This window comes from Scyliorhinus canicula, chromosome 18 (genome assembly GCF_902713615.1).
Source record: "Scyliorhinus canicula chromosome 18, sScyCan1.1, whole genome shotgun sequence".
NCBI lineage: Eukaryota > Metazoa > Chordata > Chondrichthyes > Carcharhiniformes > Scyliorhinidae > Scyliorhinus > Scyliorhinus canicula.
The window spans coordinates 127,744,758-127,767,665 of record NC_052163.1 but is presented as its reverse complement, the minus strand read 5'-3'; the positions used below and the strand labels follow the sequence as shown (position 1 = coordinate 127,767,665).

Genomic DNA, 22,908 nt, shown 5'->3' with positions numbered 1-22,908 from the left:
GTCGCCCCATTGGTCTTGTGGGGGTTATAACAATCCTCTTAGCACTCTGACTCTCCCAGTTGTTGTAAGATTGTTTGTTATCCCATGAAGAGTGAAGGGGGGGTGGGGGGGGGGGGTGGGATTCAACGTTAATCTCAACCCTTAATAAAGTAACTTATGTAACTCTAGTGGCATGCTAACTATTCAGTTTTAAGAGGTATCATCGCTGGACCCCCCACTTCAAAGAGGTCTAGAAACTTTCATAGTTGAACAATAATTGTTCATTAATAACATTACTAATTTTATCCTCTTTATATTCATAAATACAGGATACGGTCCAGGCCAGGTGCTCTCTTCATACCAACATCTCTGAGACTCCCTGACACACTCTGCTTACCCAATGTGGCTCTCTGCATCATAATGTGGGCGCTACTGTTTCCCCAGTCCCACATAACCCTTACAGGACTAAACACCCTCGTGCTGCACCAGCCAAGATCTGACCTGGATTTACAATGTCCATAATACTCCGTTCATTGGCAGGTTATATTTCCTTTCTGATATCCTTCCTAATTTTTGCACTAAATTTGGCAGTACACTCAGTGTAAATGTTTCTCCTTCGCTCCGGGAAGTGACTCAACACGAGGTCATATTCTGGGTGTATCTTGTCTATATCCTTCACAGGGCTGATATTCCTCAGCACTGAATTTACCATCGGGTCGACCTGTGACGAATAACAAAACACAAGAATTAGTTATCCGTGTAAGTCCATTAAGAACCAGATCAATTTTCCTCAAAGCACTCGAGATGTTATTAACACTTTTCTCTTGACTGTATCCTTCGGGGCAAGGGGGGGGGGGGGGGGGGGGGGGGACACCGTCGTGTTCCTCGACTGCGTCAACACGGCCTCAGGATCAGCAATTCTGGCCCATACAGGGGACCAGCACGGCACTGGAGCGACCCACACTGCTCCACCTGCTGATCGCGGTGCAAATTTGGCGCCGCGGGGTCCATGCATGCACAGTCACTCCCTTCTCCGTGCTGGCCCCAACGCAATATGGCGCAGGGCTACAACGTGGAAGTGGCTGGCCCGCTGATTGGTAGGCCCCGATCGCGGGCCAGGCCACATCAGAGCCCCCCCCCCCCCGGAGATGTACAGCCGGTGGGATCATAGAATCCCAACATTCGGGGAATTCCTGCCTGGGAATGCTCAAGATGTAAGAATTAGAGACTGCAGCAATCTCAGAGGGTTGTGAGGCCATAGGCAAATTCATAATAAGAACAAAGAGTAAGGACAGCACGGTGGCACAGTGGTTAGCACTGCTGCCTCACGGCGCGGAGGTCCCAGGTTCGATCCCGGATCCAGGTCACTGTCAGTGTGGAGTTTGCACATTCTCCCCATGTCTGCGTGGCTTTTGCCCCCACAATCCAAAGATGTACAGGTTGGGTGGATTGACCATGCTAAATTGCCCCTCAATTGGAAAATATAATTGGGTACACTAAATTTAATAAAAACAAAATAAGAACAAAGAACAATACAGCACAGGAACAGGCCCTTTGGCCCTCCAAGCCTGTGCCGATCATGATACCTGTCTAGAATCATAGAATTTACAGTGCAGAAGGAGCCCATTCGGCCCATCAAGTCTGCACCGGCCCTTGGATAGAGCACCCTACCCAAGCCCACATCTCCACCCTTTCCCCTTAACCCAGCAAACCCACCCAACCTTTTTGGGCACTAAGGGACAATTTAACATGGTCAATCCACCTGAACTGCACACCTTTGGACTGTGGGAGGAAACCGGAGCACCCGGAGGAAACCCACGCAGACACGGGGAGGACGTGCAGAATCCGCACAGACAGTGACCCAAGCCGGGAATCGAACCTGGGACCCTGGAGCTGTGAAGCCACAGTGCTAGAGTCAAATGTGACAATAAACTGGTTTGATCTCAGGCTGTTATCAGAGAGAGGGATGGTGCTTGAGAACAAAAAATAAAATGACCAGACTAGGCATCACAGCAAGATCATGAATGGCAGCAGCCACAATTCTGCAGACAACAAGTTGTATGGAATTGGAGTACAGTCATGGCACCGAGAGAACTATGGTATAGTTATTGCCAGGAATCTATGTTCTCTTTCAGTCAGATAATTGCACATTGCCTCGAGTGAGTTCATTGGCGAAGGGCAAGTCATTAGGATGAGTGAATAGATAGAAATCCACCTCAACTTTTGGAGATCCTATCAATGCTTTTTCACATTATTTCACAATCCATGTGTTTTCCTGTGAAAATCAAGAACTATTACCTTTATCTGCTGCCACTTAGAATTTTGGACTAATGGTGACTGAAGGAATCAGCATTAATTTCAGTTACCTGAGATTCTGGAGTTTTGATCATTCGCTTGGGATCAATTTCCTCGATTCTGTCCGCTTTCCCGGGAGAACTGAAAAGGGAAAGCCAACAGGGATTACGGCACTGCATTGCTCTAGTCCCACTGCTATCATCAAGAGAAACGGTGGGAGAAATCCCTAAACCCCTTAGGCACCCAAGAATGGAGTAAGTCAGAATACGTTAATGCCACAGGGGGAATGGGCAACGCTTACCTGGGTGTGTGATGAAATTGTGCTCATCTTCTGATAGATTGAGGTCATTTGAAAACCCTGGCAACTAATTGTATTCCCTTTCTGGGACACGATGCAAACTTCGGAAATAGAAAATAGCACAGGAAGAGTATGCATCAGATTGAAGTGAAGAAAGCTCCCCAAAGTTCCACTTTGTTAAGTTATTTTTGGCTGCCTGAGATATATTGAATAAATATGGCCTGCATTTTCTGTTCAGTCAGTCCAACTCTCTGACATAGTTTTGTTGAATTAGCAGCTGGGGAAAAAGTGGCAATTTTAACGAAGTTAAAGGAGCCTTTTTTTAACAAGAAAGCAATATTTGATCAAGCTTATGTCATGAAATTTAAATGCCTCACTTGAGGCCTCTCTGGGTCCCTCCTGACCTTCACCAATGGGAGGGTACTGCAAGCAAGCAGGCCCTCAGCATCTTAAGCCCGGAGGCAACTTCTATCACTGGCTGATAGAGTTTCATCAACTATCAATCATAGAACATACAGTGCAGAAGAAGGCCATTTGGCCCATCGAGTCTGCACCAACCAACTTAAGCCCTCACTTCCACCCTATCCCCGTAACCCAATAACCCCTCCTAACCTGGTCATTCCACCCTATCCCCGTAACCCAATAACCCCTCCTAACCTGGTCACTAAGGGCAATTTATCATGGCCAATCTACCTAACCTGCACGTCTTTCGACTGTGGGAGGAAACCGGAGCACCCGGAGGAAACCCACGCAGACACGGGGAGAACGCGCAGATGGAGCACAGACAGTGACTCAGCGGGGAATCGAACCTGGGACCCTGCCGCTGTGAAGCCACAGTGCTATCCACTTGTGCTACCGTGCTGCCCAATCATTTACATGCAGGGGAGTGAAGGTGGAGGGGCACAAAATGTTTGCATCTGGTGGGGCCCCAAGGAAACTTCACTTGTAAGTCTTAGCGATGTTGACATGACAATGAACCACGTGGTCCTCTATGGCAGTCACAACTTAAATCCCCTAGAGGTAGATGTACCTGAGATGGTGTTGCAAGGATGAGAGTGAGTGCTAATGTGTACCGCGAAATGTGAAGCATGTTTGGGCAACCAAGTGTTGGCAACATTTCCTCGGTCCCAGCTAGAGAAAAAGAAGTTGTTGCAATATTCCTTCATGACAATTCATAACAATGTGAATGGCTCATAGGCTTCAGTGAGTAAAGTAGGGTGACAGGGAAGTGTTTAAAAAGGAAATTATAAATCTAGTACCTTCCTGTCCAATCTGATTACCTGGGTCAAGGCCCTGAAATAGGTCACTCGTACTGTTTGAGTTGATTCCCTCATGTCATGTACAAGGAAAAGAGTGTGGGTGAGGAGTTAAAATTGTCAGGAAGATTATACCGTTCAGTCAAGGCCATATAGACAGGCCAGAGTGGCACTGTACAGCCAATAGCGAGGGAGATTATACGTGCATGCAACATGGTGGCTGAGCTGAAAGGATCTGGTTTTGCATAGATCCCTCCAGCTACATCATTGAAGGAATGGTTATACGTGGGCTGCTATTGCAATGCTCCATAAAGGTCAGGCATAGTAATATTTTGAAATACTATTAGGCATTAGGAAGGGGGTTGAGGTGGTGGGGGGGGGGGGGGGGGGGGGGGGACATATGAGCCATGCACACTTTACACTCTGATCAGACCATGGTGAGCCAGCCAGTCTACCATGGCTGACCTGCGCAGCCAACACACTTCAGAGAAAGTGCTAACTGTGTTCAATTTAGCTTTTAGATTAAACTGCTTTTCCAGGTACTTTGTGCTGCTCAAGTGTGCAGAACATACCATGAGAGACAAAATGTTCACTAGTACACCTGCTGCAATAGCACTTGAGTTGCAACAACAGAAAGTTGCCGCCCTGGGTCATGCGCCCTTCATCATTTCACACCAATTTCAATCATGGTCCTACAACCTGCGTGATCATTTTCCCCACTGTCTGTTTCATCCAGATGTCCTCCACTCCAAAGTATCGCCTACTTTGCATTTGACAAATTGCAGAGAATATGGTCCCAATTTACTTCTGTCACAACGTCCGCAGAGAAACATTGAGACACGTGAGGCTAAAAATTCATTTGCCCTAGTTTTTAGGTGTGGAGGGTCACGATTCATGACCCGACCCACATCCCGGATATGGGAGCTGGGCACTATGTAAGCTTGATGCTCTCATTTTATTACCATCATTGTAGCATCCTCTGTAATGTTGGACTCAGAGTACCTGGTACAGACAGACTGTAAAGGCAGGCTGTGCCTCTTAAAGGGGCGGTGCACTGAATAATATTTTCTGGGGTTTAAAAGATGGAAAATGAGAACAGAGAGCGTTCAAGAGGAATAAAAACAGCAAGTGTTGGAAAGACCCGGCAGCACCTGTGGAGAGAGAACCAGAGTTAATGATTTGAGTCCAATGTGACTCTTAATCGTAAAGTGCCAAGGGAAGTCCATTGACCTGAGCGTACTCACGTTATTGAATACAGCTTCCTATGACTCACGCGGTTCAATGTACCTCACTCTCGTCATTCCCAGCATCACCCCTGTCACTCAGGACTCATCCCAAACACCAGAGATTCTACCTCATCCTCACACCCACCATTGTTACCAGCCTCATACCTCTGTCCTGCTGCCGCATGCCTCCAGCTATTCAACTGTGTTAAACCTATCAATCAAGCACAGTACAACACAGTCACTGGCGTTCTGTCCTGTCTCTTGAAGGACAAGAAAGGAGCAGAGCAAAACTGCTGTTGGTGAGGAAGAGGGGGTTAGTGGTGGTCAAGGATGATGGTCCTGCAGAGGAGATGGTTCTCTGCAGCATGAGGCCAGTTCTAACAGAGCCCGATAGCTGAGAGCAGCGAGTTTAAATTTTTGTCCCCTTTGCAACTTCTAGCTCATCCTAATCCTGAAATCTGGCGTGATGAACAAGCTACTAATGGTGTGACCATGGACCCATTGCATCCCACAAGAATTACCTTCCCACGTGCCAGCCTTCCCCTTCTGAATTCCCAGGAACAGCCACAGCTGCTCAAAGAGGAAAACAGCAACAGAACAGCACCAGTAAAGAGGTCCTGCCGCTTGATCTGTCACTCGCACCCACCAGCGTAGTTACTGGCACTGCACTTACCTTGTAACGTGGTAGGATGTGGGGATCAACACTTGGTGAGCTATTGCAACACAAGTAAGCTGCAGGCAGAGCAGTTGTAAAGGGTGGTTCATGTAGCAGAGATTGCAGGTGAATCCTGCTGCACAGGACCCCGATGAGGCAGCATGCAGGAGAGCACTGATGGGCATGCATACTAAGATGTCAGACAGCTTCCTGGCATGGCACTGCCAAGGAGCATGGCTCCATCTTGGCGGAGGGCATCATGCGGATCTTGCCTCTTCACAGCATCCCCTTGTCTTGTTGCAGACCCACAGGCTCGGTCACTGCCGTCCCCATCCCTTGGGTAGCAGATAACCCTGTGGAGGTGCAACAGCACACTCTGGAAAATACAGAAACTCATCACAGACCTTGCAACAACACCCCAGAGTATGTCCAGACACTTTGCAAAAGCAGGAATGATTCAAAATGCTCTAACCTGTAATTTTGGATGTTTAAGGAATGCCAGTGTTGGGCTCCCGTTGCGGTTTAATTCTTGCTGCTTACAGAGAAATGTACAAATATCTGGATCTGCGAGGTCCAAATTTGACACCCTGGCATTGCGGAGGCCGACAGGACGATGTCAGGTCAGTTTAGTGTTCCTTCTGTCATGTGAGAGTATCTTTAAGAAATGGGTGTTTACTACTGCAGTGATGTCAGAGAGTGGGTGGAGCTGGGCTGTCTGTCAGTTTTTTATTTTTGTTTTTGAGCAGGCTGCAGGGTGTGTTTCAGTTTCGTTTTCAGTGTTGGAGCTGAAGCCAGACAGAGCAGGTGTACTGCTGTTCTCGCTGCCATCAAAAGACTATCTCTTGATCATTTGGTGAATTCAGAATTATAAATGTTCTCAGTAGTGACTTTAACCTGATGTGCTTCTGTTGAAAAGTGTTTCTTCTGTCTTCTGGATGTTGTTTGGGAAGTTATTAAGGATTACTTAGTGTTGTAGTCTTTGGGGGTTGTATTTGAATTGATGGTCGCTAAGATGTTCACTGTATGTTTTAAAAGGTTAACTTGAGTTCATAGAATAAATATTGTTTTGCTTTAAAAAATACTTTTCCATTTCTGCTGTACCACACCTGTATCGTGGGCTGTGTGCTCCCCATACCACAATCTATTAAAAGTTGTGGTTCAGGGGAACTCCATGATACACTTTGGGGTTCTCTAAACCCTGGCCCATAACACTTCACAGACGCTCAGCACACACTGGGGCCAGCAGCACAGGTACCATTCTGATGGGGAAGGTCACAAAAAAAAACTGCACATGTAGTGACACCACAGAGATTCATTCCTTGCCAAGGATTGGAGAGCACACAGTCAGCAGCAGAGCAAGATGCCAGAATCGTACAGGATACGTCGATGCTTATTTTTCCCTAGTTTGCGACCCATGCTCTGCCTGTGTGTGGGAAGTTCTAACAATTTTGCTCCGTTTGCAGATTCCCAGTTCGTGCAAAACAGCATGCACATGACCGGACTTGCACCAAGGGTGGGTAAGGTGAGGGGGAGGAAAGCTCATCCATCTGGGGGTGTGGATGAAAGATGAGAATGAAGGACAAACATGTAGAATGCAAAAAGCTTTGAGGACAAAGTGCAGACACCAGGAGCTTAGAGTTAACTACGGAAAAGATGGAAAGAATGAGATAAATAGTCTGTGCCCACCTCCAGCCACTGGGGAAAATTGGAGCCACAATGGAAAGAAGGGATAGGTGGGAGGAATGGAAAGGACACAGTGAGACTGAAATATATCCAGTACATTTACATCGCCTGTACTTTCTACCCAAAGGAGAGAACAACAATTTTTATATTTATAAAAGGTTGGATATGTAAGCGAATAGACCCACGAGCACCTATACCTCCAGGGCTTTCAGCGTGAAATGTTCTAGTCACCAAAAACTTATTATTTAATGTTTTCTAAAGGGCGAGGGAAGTGTGAGAAAAATTAAGGTGTGGTGCTGTGACTGTGTGCTAAAGATTGAACTCTGGGCATTTGGATATTGCAATATCTTGTGAGTCGGCCGATATATTGTGCTGTACGTTTCCCAGTTCCTGTGCACTGCACACAGCAACCTTTTCCCTGGTTTCAAATTAATAGCATGAATACCAATGACGGATTTTTTGGAGCACTTTTCAGCAAAAAACATTTCCAGCCCGCTGACCTTTAAATACTGTGCATTGTAGAATCTCTGTAATTCAAGAAGCAAGATAAAGGTTAGAGCGTGCAGCGCATCATTTTGTATAGCCTCCCTCAGACATTAATTGACTGCCTGCTGGCTGTTTATCAGCTAATTATTGTGCTTTTTGAAATTAGTCCCGTATCTCCCATACAAAATCTGGATTTCTTTCAGCTATACACCAACTCAAAAGGGGAATTGTGCCAACTGGATGAACTATTGCATCTTTAACGTGACAGATTTTTATTCCCTGTTCGTTTCACTTCCTTCATGAAGCACGCCTGTGCGCTCACTTCTCTGATGTGGAAGGCTGTGGAATGAATCTCAATGACAGAAGAGACTGGTGTGATGCCTGCTTTTCAGGTTTCTTAATGTCTAGTAGCGCCACTGAGATAGAGGCAGTTCACCACAGGAGTGTTGCTAGGTTTCTAAGTACTTTCACACTGATTATTTCATACAATTATATAAAGGAGAAGGCACCATGTCATTTTGTTGGCCATCCTCGTGGCGATATGCATCACTGTATATACACGAGGGTTAATGCAAATACACTACAACTAAGTAACCACTAGAGGGAGCACCAGAGATGTCATGGCATGCAGACTTACAGCCAATGGGTCATTACAACAGGACACAACCAATGGGTAATCAGAATACCCAGAGGTGGCATTACCACAAGGGGGCACTTCACAACCCATATAAATGAACAAGGCACACATGCTCAGCCTCTTTCCACAGACAGACATCTAGAGAGTACATCAGGGTTGATCAACAGCAACATGCTACCCAGCACGTGGCTTAGAGCAGGCTGAAATGAAATGAAAATCGCTTATTGTCACGAGTAGGCTTCAATTAAGTTACTGCGAAAAGCCCCTAGTCGCCACATTCCGGCGCCTGGTTGGGGAGGCTGGTACGGGAATTGAACCGTGCTGCTGGCCTGCCTTGGACTGCTTTAAAAGCCAGCGATTTAGCCCAGTGTGCTAAACCAGCCCCAGCCCCTAGGCTGGTAAATACAGACTGAGTTACTACAGTTAGATGCTAAATGATTGTTGTCTTTTTTCTTTCTCATGAAGATTTGCTTCAGCTCCACGTTCGACACAACAAATAACCATCTGTCCCCATCAGTGAAATGTTCTGAAGAGACATATAGGGTAGGGGAAGGATCCCCACCAGAAGTTGGCCAGGGCAGGAGATCTGCCCACCAGCCTAATCCTGCCCAGACACAAACTCATTTATTCTGGTTGGGGAATTATTGCATTTATAGGGTTGTTTTCCCATGGTACCTTTTGCTCTTCGAGGGAATCCAAGAGTGAAGTTGAGGCAAATTCAATAGTGTCGCAGTTAGAGGTGCTGGAAGAGGGAGAATTGGCTCTATCATCCATCTTTGTATCCTGAATCCCGTGGGCAGTCAAGCCTTCGCAGCAGCCAATATCCATAATATAGTGAAGGGCAGAGGCAGGCAGCGGTGACCACGTTTAGAGGAGGAGAATTAAAGGAAAGACTCCCTTCCTCATATTCTTCAATCCCACGACTGACGATTTTGAGTTGAGGTAGCATTCTTAATTCGGAGGAAAGTTCTCAAAGGCATGAATTACTAGACTGCTCTGGACTATCGCACATGGAACAATGGGCAGGCAATAAAACATGATATAGTTCAGTACTGCAAGTCCAGTGTTGAGTTCGCTGGCCTCTGGCAGGGTAACCGTTTGAAGCGCATACAAGTGACCACTGAACTATGAAGAAAAAAAATATCAACCAGGCTTCCCATTCCTGAACATCATCCAGCGAAAGATCTGGCCGTGCCCATGTAGGATTGTTTGATAAAGAGGAGGGTTGCTTTTTAAAATGTGTCGGGGAAATATTTTAATGGTCACCAAAGCCATTATTTGGAAAATACTGCCCCCTGCAGGAACCTACCCCATTCAACAGAACTCATAACATCATTGGGGGATGGGGGAGGAGAGACAAAGCTGTTAACCTGTGACATCTTACACCGAGTGCATTAAACAAGTGCCTCACTTTTGATGTTACCACACCCTGAAACACCACCAGTAACTTTTTACTAAAATAGAAAAGGGGCTTGGGAATCATCGAACTATAATGAACAAATGGATTCCAAACATCAGTACATTTTTCCAACGCATGGACAGACTGGCCTTAAACCAACTTGGCACTGACCCTGGATCATTATGTAAGTCAAAACACTCTTGCTTTGTACACTGCCTATTGTGATTATGTTGGGAGACAATAATTGCACATTGCTTAGGTAGATAAGAAATGAATACCAATAGATTAACACACTCAGACACCCCATTACCGATGGGATCTTAAGAGTCCAACAACCAGCAATCACTGTGAAATTAGCAGACAGGGGATCGTTCAGTTAGGTAGAAAAGAAAAAGAAAGACAATATCGTAGAAAATAGCACAGCTGGGAGCAGTTATGAGGAAGGGGCTGATGGAGAAGTCATCTTCTAAATTGGAACCAATATCATCTGAACTCAATAAGCCAGAAGCTACACTTGGATTTCAATATATTTTCATAACCTATACTTCTCTGTGGATGGATTTTTTCAGTCCATTTCTCTATTGTAACCCTGAGCATAAAGTTTTCTTTATTCTGATAACCACAGTTTTCACCAAAATTATGGTGGTTCAGTGAGAGAGGAGTCAAGAAAATTCAACATGCCCCAGTCTTTTTCTCTGTCTTCCCTGTTTCCCTCTCTCTCTCTCGTTTCTGTTGCGGACGAGGCAAGGACTCCACAAGAGGCTAGGCTGGCAGGATACAACTCTCTTCATTCTCACTCTAGATACAACAACCATTCCTCTCCAGTCCCCGCAAGGTCACCTTCCCCGACCTGCTCCCAGGTCGGGGTTTATATCCTGTGGGGAGTTCTTCTAATTGGGAGGAAGCTCCGCCCCCTAGTCACCTGGGTAGCTCATACTCTTGAGGTGTTGGAAGGGAATTGGATGCAATACAAGTTCCATCTTCATAGGAGGTCGGAACAGTTTCCCTCCCCCCCCTCTTTCTCTCTCTCTTCCTCTTCCCCCCCTCTCTCCCCAAAAATCTATACATTCACAGATCTTGCTAGTGCGGTGTCTTACAGGGACAAGTCTGCAATACCCTGTAATGCGTAATGGTGTTATTTTGCTGCTGAGGTGTGTTTCTAATTTTTTTTTAACAGGAGCAGAGAAGGTGAAGAGGGGATCTAACAGACCCTCAAGGTTTTGAAAGTTTAAGTGCACAAATAGTGAAAGATTGTTTCCATTGTTTGATGAATTGCAAATATGATTTATCATGAAAAGGATGAAAGTGGTGAAGAAAAGATATTCACAGTCATTCGAAGAAAGATGCATTGTTACACGTAGTTATCGAGGCAGGGGGCTAGAGTATAAAATAGGCAACTGGAAAAATACTTGAAAAGAAAAACTGTAGAAGGATGCACAGAGACACAGACTCAAATAACATGTAGGCATCCATACATGTCAACACTTGCACACAATAGACACAGAAGACACACACCCAGACAAGGGGAGGTGGTGGCATAGTGGTATTGTCACTGGACTAGAAACCATAAACCCGGGTTTGAATCCTCCCACTGCAGATGGCGAAATTGGTATTCAAAGTCTAATGATAACCATGTCATAAAAACCCATCTGGTTCACTAATGTCCTCCAGGGAAGGAAATCTGCCGTCCTTACCCGGTCTGGCCTACACGTGACTCCAGACCCACAGCAATGTGGTTGACTCTTAACTGCCCCCTCAAGGGTAATTAGCGATGGGCACAGCCTACGACACCCACATCCCATGAATGAATAAGAAAAAAGACACATAACCACACACAAATGAAGACAATATACACATACAGACATACACACATCGCCAAATAGAGGCAGTTTTTACTGTGGGACAAAGTGTCTCAGGTCTCAGGTTTATAATGGAAATGCATTGGTGAGAGGGCATCTCTGGCAGATATTTCTAACATTGAATGTTTTTCCAATCTGTTTGTGATCAATGTCGGCGTGCAGTTACCCACTCCCATGGCTGGTGGGGATCCGGGAAAATGGGACTGGACGTTGCTCAGTATTGAATCCTTTCATGTCCCTACTGCTCCCAACTCCCCTGTCTGAAAATTCTGCAGGGGATAGAATGGTCTTCCTACATATAATAATAATCATCACTTGTTGTCACAAGTAGGCTTCAATGAAGTTACTGTTAAAAGCCCCTTGTCACCACATTCCGGCACCTGTTCGGGGAGGCCAGTACTGGAATTGAACCCACGCTATGGCCTTGTTATGTATTGCAAGCCAGCTGTTTAGCCCACTGTGCTGAACCAGCCCCTTGGGTGTGTGCATGTTTGTGAAGTTAAAATGAGGGAAGCCAGGCTCCAGTTGAATAGAAGAATGGCAAACCCTTCTGAGAGAAACATTACTTATTGTGAACTTTGAGTATTAGGGTCACAGAGGCAGCACGGTAGCGCAGTGGTTGGCATAGTTTCTGCACAGCTCTAGAGTCCCAGGTTCGATTCCCGGCTTGGGTCACTGTCTGTGTGGAGTCTGCACATTCTCCCTGTGACTGCGTGGGTTTCCTCCGGGTGCTCCGGTTTCCTCCCACAGTCCAAAGATGTGCAGGTTAGGTGGATTGGCCATGCTGAATTGCCCTTAAAGTCCAAAAACGTTAGGTGGGGTTACGGGGATAGGGTGGAGGTGTGAGCGTAAGTGGGGTGCTCTTTCCAAGGGCCGTGCAGACTCGATGGGCCAAATGGCCTCCTTCTATGCTGGTTGGTAAGTGTGACAGGTTTCTGCAACTCCACTGGTTGAATGCTACGGTCCAATCCGATTGTACAAAGATTACAAGTTTTGAATAATAGGTCACAGAGGACATGCAATGAGAAAACACGCCAAATAATGGGCAGCACGGTAGCGCAAGTGGCTAAGCACTGTGGCTTCACAGCGCCAGGGTCCCAGGATTGATTCCTCGCTGGGTCACTGTCTGTGCGGAGTCTGCACGTTCTCCCCCCTGTGTCTGCGTGGGTTTCCTCCGAGTGCTCCGGTTTCCTCCCACAGTCCAAAGACATGCAGGTTAGGTGGATTGGCCATGCTAAAATTTCCCTCAGTGTCCAAAAAAGGTTAGAAGGGGTTATTAGGTTATGGGGATAGGGTGAAGTGAGGGCTTAATAGGGTCGTTGCAGACTCAATGGGCCGAATGGCCTACTTCTGCACTGTATGTTCTACGAAGTCTATAAACCGACAGAGAGCAAAAACGGTCAGGAAAGTAAGATATTCTACTGGAGATATTACTCCACAATATATTTTTATTAAAAATGTGATGACTTAACACCTGTCTGGTAACATGCCAACTTCCTACCAAATTAAATGATCCAACAGGTTGGGAGTGTCTGAGAATGTGAAACAAATAAATGACACCCGACATTTGAGTCAGAGTCTGTGTGCACTTTGTTCATTTATCAGACAGCAATGATAAATCATTGATTGTAATCATTACTACCACATTTAAACATGCACTAATGCCTACACAGATCTGGCAAAGAAACTGCCTATTTTGCAAGGTACACTCAATATTGTTCTTTGAAAAGATAATTGCAGACAGGATGTTTTTCTTCCCAACCAATACCTTACCTAGTTAGCTGCTTTCCTACCCAATATGCTGTGGTCTATTTTCCATGGCAGGCATCTGCTGGTCTGAATTAGATGAAAAGCAGGACTGCCACGTCCAAGACACAAGCCAGGGGTGTGAAGGAATGCTCTTCATGTGTCTCAATGGATGCAACGGCAGTGACATTCAAGAAACATGACACCATCCAGGCTGAAGCAGTTTCCTTAAATCAGCAGTCAATCCGCCAGCAATAAATACTCTCCTCCACTACTGGCACTCTGCGGCTGTGATGTGTAATGTCAAAGGGGTGAAGGGATGCGCTACATAGCTCCTCAAGGTTTCTACAACTGCTCCTCCACAAAGTTCAAAATATACACCATCAGGTCCTGTGGATGGGGTAGAGAAAGTTACTTAAATAAAGGCTAGGTACACAAATAAACATAGCGTAAGGGACGCAAGGAATAGTTAGAGCGTCCAAATTCGGCTTCAAGTGAATTGTATGGTCGCCATTATCAAGGCCTGGCTACAAACTGGGCGATGATCGAGAGATAAATATTCTGGACAACAGGAGTTTTGGAATAAAATCTGAGATTGGAATTGGAGGTGTAGAAGGCACACGGAGAGCCTGACTTTGGTCAGGGTGAACAGGCAATGGAGACTGTTAGTGTAACTGGAAGCAGAGAAAGATAAGAAGGAATGAAGGTGGAGGACAGACAAATGCAGGTGATAAGGGTTTGAAGATAAGGGCAAGATTTCCATATAATGCATTTGGTTAGTTTTGTAAGGGGCAACGAAAAAAGTCCACACTGAGTTGTAGAGAAAAACGTAATTTATTTAGCACGGTAACTGTTATGTACAGCTTCAGTAAGTCCCGACTGGATCTTCCCTAGTACATGCCTGACTGGCCGTTTCCATTTATAATAATAATAATTGTTTTTGTCACAAGTAGGCTTCAATGAAGTTACTGTGAAAAGCCCCTTATACAAAGACACATGAAATTTGTTAAGGTTTCCCAGCCTCCTTACCAGGGGAGCTCATATTCTACAAGCTTCACGGGCAGTGGGTCATCCCCTCCCTGTGAGGCACATGAGGGTTATAACATACAGGGGACCAATAGCTTAATAAGGATGGGACTGGTGGTTAAAGCAACATGGTGCGTGATAGGATGTGGGAAGTTTAGTTTTGGTTGAGTTCAAAATGATGGAAAATGGCGGGGAAGGGGCGGCGGGAGAGGTGAGGAGAGAGGCTAGCGAGCAGAGAGCATTCATTGTCAAGTCTGAGGTAACAAAGACACAGGTAAGTGTCTCAGTGACAGATAGGCTGAGGCAGAAATGGGAGGCAGGCGCTGTAACAGAGATGGAGAGAGGCACTCTTTGTGATGAAGAGGATATGGAGTTGTAGACTTCACTGGGGAGTGAATAGAAGAGATTGTCAGTAGTCTGGATCAGCCTGACACAATGAAAGAGAAATGTGGTTGTATTATTGGGAAGTATATGTAGATTGCAATGGGAGCCAAACACAAAAGGATTTCATTCTTCCCATTGTAATTGGAGGAACTTGCAGTTTATCCAAGATTAGAAAGCAGATGTGTAATCTCCAATCACAGCGACACGGTCAAAAGGGTCGAAAGATTTAAGATAAGGGGCAGGAAATTGAGGAAAATCTTTTTCACCCAGAGGGTGGTGGGAGTCTGGAGCTCACTGCCTGAAAGGGTGGTGGAGGCAGGAACTCTCAACATTTAAGAAGCATTTAGATGAGCATTTGAGATGTCCTAGCATACAAGGCAACGGACGAAGTGTTACGCCCGAAACCTTCAACATGGCACACTCGACGGCTCCTGACATCCTTGATGCGCAATCCCGGCTGAGGTGTTGGCTCTTGGGTGACAGAGCTTATCCACTGTGGCCATGGCTGATGAAACCCATCCGGAGTTCATAGGCCGACATGGAGACCCACTACTGGCAGCACAGTAGCAGAATGGTTAGCACTGATGCTTCACAGCGCCAGGGTCCCGGGTTTGATTCCTGGCTTGGGTCACTGTCTGTACAGAGTTTACATGTTCTCCCCTTGTCTGTGTGGGTTTTCTCCGGGTGCTCCGGTTTCCTCCGATAGTCAAAAGATGTGCAGGTTAGGTGCACTGGCCACGCTAAATTGCCCTTAATGTCCAAAGGTTAGGTGGGGTTATTGGGTTATGTGGAGAGGGTGGAGGTGTGGGCTTCAGTAGTGTGCTCTTTCGAGGGCCAATGTAGCCTCGAGGTACCAACTGGCCTCCTTCTATACTGTACATTCTATAACCTATGACCTCTGGCTGGGGGGTTGTCTCGTGGGCAACAGGGATTATCCACTGCAACCGTGGCTGATGATGCCTATCCGGAGGCCACAGACCGACACGGAAACCTGCTACAACGATGCCCACGCTGCGACCAGGCTCTCCGGCCTCCTGAAAATGTGGTTCAGGGGCCTGGACTGTTTTGGAAGGGCCCTCCAGTATTGCACTACAAGTCTGCCAAATTGTGGCGGCCTGCTGCATCCTCCACAACATCGCGTAGCAGAGGGCGAAGTGCTGGAGGAGGAGGATGAACACCAGGCCTCGACTGACGAGGATGCGGAGGAGGATAGGCAGGACATGGGGCCCAGTCAGGCACAGGAGGCCGCACAACATGTGCACCAGAGCCGACATGCACGGCATGATCTAATCGCCTCCAGGTTCAATGACTAGGAAGCCTGACCAGCGACACAGACATCACATCCCCTCCCCCACAACCATCCCCCACCCCACCCACCAGTCAGCGACCCCATCCTCCCTGTGCCACTCCCCTTTAGTGGGCATCTTCTGGGCCAATGGGCTTGGATGAGCCTAGCAGCAGCTCAGGTGATCCAGGTGGTGTAGTGTTTCCCTGTACTCCCCACGCCTGTGTCAGGGGATGGGGGGGTCCGAGGTGCTGTGGTATTCCGGCACCTCCCCTGAGGGAATCATCTGCACACCTCCCCGTCCCACAGGATTCCCAATCGGCCCCGGCCCATGGAATAGCGGTACAAGCAGACCTAACCCCGAGGCTCCCCCACAACCTGGTGCTGCCAGTCCTGGAGGCCTGTGCCCATCACAACCAGCGACTCAATACTCGCGGCTATGGAGTGCAGGAAGTGGACCACCTCCCTCTGGGAATGCGCCACATCATGCTGTGACTGTGCCACCTCCTCCTACATCTGTGCCACATCGGCCAGTGCCCAGGCAATGCTGCCCACACCCTCAGCCATGCCCGCTGTGACTGGGCCATGCTCAGGAGAGCTGCTGCAATGTCCAGTTGGCACTAGTACATAGCTGCCTGTAATCGGGCAGCCCTGTCCTGGGCCTTGGCAAGCGCCTGCACAAAGCGCTCCAGGTTTTGGACATCGAGACACATGGACAAAACCTTTGCCCCGAGACCCATCCGGACGGCAGCTATTCCTGGGGCCGGACCACCCTCCAACCCTCCGCCCCCTCGGGGGTTCGTACCTCCTGCTGAATGACTCTATGAGACATCATCGTGGTGAGTTGGAGCTGGGTTCCGTCAGTGTGCACAGACAGGCTGACCCACTGCAGAGGTCATCAGGGGAGATGGCTTTGGAAAGGGTCTAGAGGAGATTCACAAGAATGATCCCTGGAATGAACAGCTTGTCGTAGGAGGAACGGTTGAGGACTCTGGGGCTGGAGTTCTCCCTTCTGGGGACTTTTGGGGGCTAGGTGGATGGCAGAGAGGGAAGGGACGACGCGAGTTCGCACATGCACGTAACGGCCAGCGTGATTCCGCTCATGCGCAGACCGGCCGGCATATTTTGGCGCATGCGGGGGGGGGGGTCTTTTCTCTGCGCTGGCCATGGCAGAGCCCGACAGGGGCTGGCGCGGAAGAAAGAAATGCCCCCAGGGAACAAACCTACCCGCAGATCGGTGTGCCCCGATCGCGGGCCAGGCCCCCGCGTGGATCCCCTCTGCCCCACCCCACCCCACCCCACCAGGACTGGCCAGAAATGGATGGCAGCTTGGTCCATCGGGGCCCGGAGAATCGCCGGGGGGGGGGGGGGGGCGCTGCCAACAGCCCCCGACCGGCATGGTGGGAATCCCACCCGTAAAACAACGCCGGAGAATATGTCGGGGCGGTGGGGCGGGATTTGCGCTGTTCCCTGGGGATTCTCGGACCCGTCTGTACACAGTGGAGGTTAGAAGGATGGGGGGGGGGGGGAGATCTTATTGAAACTTGCAGGATACTATAAGGCCTGGACAGAGTGGATGTGGAGAGGATGTTTCCACTTGTAGGAAAAACTAGAAGCAGAGGACACCATCTCAGACTAATGGGACGATCCTTTAAAAAAGAGGCGAGGAGGAATTTCTTCAGCCAGAGATAGGTAGGTTCTTGATTAATAAGGGGATCAGGTGTTATGGGGCGAAGGCAGGAGAATGGGGATGAGAAAAATATCAGCCATGATTGAATGGCGGACAGACCCGATGGGCTGAGTGGCCTAATTCTGCTTCTATGTCTTACGGTCTTAACAGAAGGTGACATAGGACGAGTATTTGAGGGACTTGGGAAGTGACAGTACTGAAGTTTGCTAATGGAAGTTGCACAGTGTAGTGGATACAAGTGAGGTGGAGTGAGGATGTGAACAATAATGTACGGCCTCCTCAGACAGTGCAGTAGGTGTTACACTGAGAGCTACACTGAGAGCTGCACGGACTAAGTTGATCTCAGTTCTGAGTTCCCTGTCTGTACAGAGTTGGCTGACACATTCAATGGCTTGGCAAAGTTTCAGTGCAGGTGTCAGCACCTTCAGGAGAGGAAGGCAGCAAATTGGCAAATGAAGAAGTTGTGATGAAAGGTCACAGATCTGAAACATAAGAGTGTAATTCTCCAGAAACATTTCTCAGTGTGGTAGCGAGCGGAAATTGCCACAATTTAACATTGATTGGTCCACTTAACGAGCCGCACAGATTTCTCAACATAAATGAAGGCTCGCCAGCTCATTCACCGGGATCGCGCTCGCCACGCCCCACTAACAAGACCAAGCAGCACTTACGCTGCACTTGCTCAGCCAACAGCCAATTGGAAGAGTCCCAGATGTCAGTCGTGTCGCAGGAGATGGTGCCGGAAACGTGGGGCACCAAGGCCAACAACGCTAGGGTGGCAACCGTAGTGGAAAGCCTGGTGCACAACGTTGGCACCACGAGTGAAGGTGTTCAAGGCATCGCGCAGTCAGTGACGGCCATGGCTGAGGGTCTCGGCAGAATGCCCGCCTCGCTGGGGGGGGGGGGATCTCACCCAGTGCCAGGCCGACCTTGATGAGGTCCTGCAGGACATGTCCCAGTCTCAGCTGGACATAGCGGAGACACTGCAAAGCATGTCCCAGCCACTGAGGAGCATCGCAGAGGACGCCAACACGATGGGGCCGACCATGGGGAGCCGTCAGGGCTGGCAGAGCCAGATGATGTAGGGGCAGCCGGGGCTCGAACCAGCTGCCCCTCCATGCCAAGGTGAACCCCAGGGCCCTATGGGCACTGACCTGGAGGAGGGGGTGCTGGGAATTGTCGGTGGCCACCAGCTCCTCCCAGCTCCATCCCTCTGATGAGGCTGCAACACCATCGGGAGTGGTGTATTGTATAACACATTAAACACCTTTTTGCATAACCGTTATGATGTCTTTGTCACTTTCTTCAGCCGTGCGGGCTGACCTCGGGATCCTTTGCCCATCTGTCCAGGCATCTCCCCCCCCCCCCCCCCCGTGGTGCTGACCCACCCTCTGGCATCCCCCTCCACCCTCCCCGTGGCACTCACCCATCCTCCATCTGTGGACATCACCCCGGGGCTGTGTCCCATTGCCTGGGTGTTTGGATGTTGGTTGCTGTGTGGGTAGTGTTGCCCCTGCAGTGTCCAGGAATCAAGGTGTGATTGGAATGCTGGGCAACGACTCCCACTTGCTACATGGCCCACCCACCCACGGGAATCCACTGGAGTTGTGCGAAGTGTTCACTTAACCACGATTGCCAATTCCCTATTAGCGACAGCCTTCAGCCCTGCGGACAGAGGCCTGAGCAGTTGATAAGTTTATGGGTGGTCGTTCGTGCAGATGAGCAGGGACAAGAGCTGTTCCCAGAACGGGTACACACTATCCAAGGGTTGGCATGGTGATGCCACAAGCAGTTGCTCCCCAGTTGCCCCCAAGTGCCTGCCCCCCACCCTCCCATGGAGTCCCACTCCAGCCGAGGGTCCCCCACCACCAGCCGAGGGTCCTCCCACCCCCCAGTGCCCCCGGGCCCGTTGCCTGTGAGCAAAGATGGCTACTCACCTCCTCTGCTCGCCACAGAAGCCCTTCCGCCAGGTTCACGTTTTTCAAAAGGAGTACAAATCAGTACCAGTGTGACCACTTGCTGGGGAGGCCACTGGATAAGGGGTGGCTCCCGTTAATTGTATGGAAATCAGGCTTAAGTGGTGACAATTGGTTTCTTGCCACGCTACGGCGAGATCCTGATTTCGCCCTGGGGGAGCGGGCCTGTTGCATCTCAAACTGTTTGGCGCCTGCCGCGATTCTCATTTTCGGCCTCTCCCGCTATTCACTGGCCTCGTTTCGCTGGAGTTGGAGCGTAGCAAGGCTGGAGAATCACGCCCTTTAACTCTGTTTTTCCTCTCCATAGATGCTGGCAGACTTGCTGAGTATTTCCAGCATTTTCTATTAAACAATGCCCTGCTTGCCACCCCTCCCTAACCACCCACAACCCACACAACCGCCTCCGAGCTGCCAATTTGCCATGTCAACTTCCTGCTGAATTAAATTTCATGACTCAGAATTGAGGAGTGGCTGTGATTATGAAACAATTCCTGGACACCTGAGGATGTGAAACATGACTAATCTATTTTGCAGAAATGGTATAGCTTTGTGTTTGGCCATCATTCTGGTTAGATTTGCAATGTCATCCACACTCCTGTTTGAAGAACTGTGGCTGATTTCCAGCAGTTCACTCACATGAGTGAACATTCCACTCTGCAGGATATTGCAGCCAAAACCATGCTGGCTTACTCTCACCCACCACAGACACAGCCATTGGTTACCTGGCCAATTTTGTCTTCCATCACCAAGGAAGGTTGAGATCAACTTGCACCGTTTCTGGCTGGAAGTATGCAACTCCCCAAACTCCTCCTGACCCCCCAAAGTCTGTGCACCATCTGCAAGGCACAAGTCGGGAGGAGACTGGAATACTCTCCACTTGCCTGGGTGAGTGCAGCTCCAACAGCACTCGAGAAACTCAACACCATCCAGAACAAGGCAGCCCCGCTTGACTGGCACCAACGATGAGGTGGGGTGAGGGGGGGGGGGGGGGGGGGTGCTCAAGGAAGCCCTAACGAGTAAGTTGGGGTGATGGGGGTACGCCTGGAGGAGGTCACGGTGGGGAGTCAGAGGGGGTTGGGAGGTTGAGCCAGCATTTAAAAAGGGCAAATGAGGAAAGGAGGTGTGCGGCCTTGGCGGGCGTTCCTCTGCCAGGGTATCAGACAATGCCCGGGTGGCATCAGGAGTGCCAGGGTGCCATCCTGCCCAGAGCCAGACCTCCCAGGGGCCCCCAAGGATTCCCTGGCAGACCCTCCACACGGTGCCTGCTGGCACCATCGAGACCTTCTGTACCTGGTGCTTGCCATGGGGGCCGGAATGCCTTATCAACCCCTTCAACCACATTTTGTTTTAGAACATAGAACAGTACAGCACAGAACAGGCCCTTCGGCCCTCGATGTTGTGCCGAGCAATGATCACCCTACGCAAACCCACGTATCCACCCTTTACCCGTAACCCAACAACCCCCCCTTAACCTTACTTTTTTTAGGACACTACGGGCAATTTAGCATGGCCAATCCACCTAACCCGCACATCTTTGGACTGTGGGAGGAAACCGGAGCACCCGGAGGAAACCCACGCACACACGGGGAGGACGTGCAGACTCCACACAGACAGTGACCCAGCCGGGAACCGAACCTGGGACCCTGGAGCTGTGAAGCATTTATGCTAACCACCATGCTACCGTGCTGCCCAATGTCTTAAGTTTCCTTTGAGATTCTATTTACTTTTATGTAGTATCACTTTGAGGACCTTAATTTTTAATCTATCCCGCAGTTTGTTAATTTAGTTTATTTGGTTAACGAAAAGAAGCACACGTTCTGATGTCTTCAAGCTTCATCTTCTCTGTTCTCACGTGCCTAGTCTCAATAAATGAATCCAAAGCGTGTTTACCCAATCCCTTCTGAGAGATTAGACATGGTATCATTATAACAGTGCAACACCGTCAATGACCCCGACTAAACCCTCAACCCCCCCTCCCCCAACCCTCGAATGCTCCACCCAGTCCCGCCAACTACCCCCTACCGAGAGTACTCCCCCCACCCCAGTGACTACCCGCTATCCACCGAGTATCCTCCTGACCTCCCCACGGTCACCCAGCTCCCCTTTCCCGCGACCTCCGACCCCCCCCCCCCCCCGACTCCACCTGAACCACACCCCTGGCCTCACCTCCCAACCATCCTAATCGTCCTCCCCCACTCGTTCCCGGCCACCCTCTCTCTTCACCCACTCACTCTGCACACTTAACCACTCTCCAGCTTCACAAAGTGGCTGGGACATTTAAACTTACCCAGTTAATGGCAGCTAATGCCATAAAAAAGGGGGTTTGTCTTCACTTCCCCCCCCCCCCCCCCCCCCCCCCCCCCCCCCCGGCCACTGCCCTGCTATACTGCACATTTCCCAGCAGGCCCAGGACAGACGACAGGCTGGGAAATATGCAGGTCCCGACCTGGGTCAGTAAAGAAGAGCAAAGTGATAGCCTGACAGTGATTGTCACTTCACAGAAGTTCTGCGCCACTGTTTCTCCAGAAGACTTGGCTTGGATACAGGACAGAGTGACTACGCTGGTTAAAAATGCACACCGACTCAAAATTAAAATGCCTCCCTGTGTTCCTTTCTGGGAAGAGGCCCCTTTATTCTGCTACTAGCTTAATTAGAATGCTGTCACCAAGACGGTATTGGGCGGCTCTTTGTGTTTATACAGCTCAATCTGTCCCCCAGCATCCCAGCAGCACAGGCGAATACCCAGGTGTGGTGGGTCTATGATCCCACTGCTCAAACATCAAGTCAGCCAGCAAATGGAGTGTAGACTTTTATAATCAGGTCACAGAGTCCCGTGATCTGAATAACCCAGCACCATCGAGTTCAAACCATCTGCAGAAACTTTAAAAGACTGCACCTTTCTAAACTGCGACCTTGTTACTTCCTGTTGTCATCCCACACGTGGCCTGACTGGTTTTTCCAGCTTGGAGGCAAATCCCTGTCTGCTTAATCCTCTCTATCGCCTCCTCTGCTTGTGTTGCACCTATTA

General features: G+C 49.0%; 1 long non-coding RNA gene across 1 annotated transcript; it reads right to left on the bottom strand.

The window, feature by feature from the left end:
- Window positions 1-278: 278 nt before the first annotated feature.
- On the bottom strand, window positions 279-13,811 carry LOC119953566. The gene is made up of 3 exons (XR_005458048.1): window positions 13,547-13,811; window positions 2,346-2,415; window positions 279-700 (listed from the first exon to the last, which is right to left on the bottom strand). It is a non-coding gene; the product is annotated as an uncharacterized LOC119953566 (long non-coding RNA).
- Between the last annotated feature and the right edge of the window lie 9,097 nt (window positions 13,812-22,908).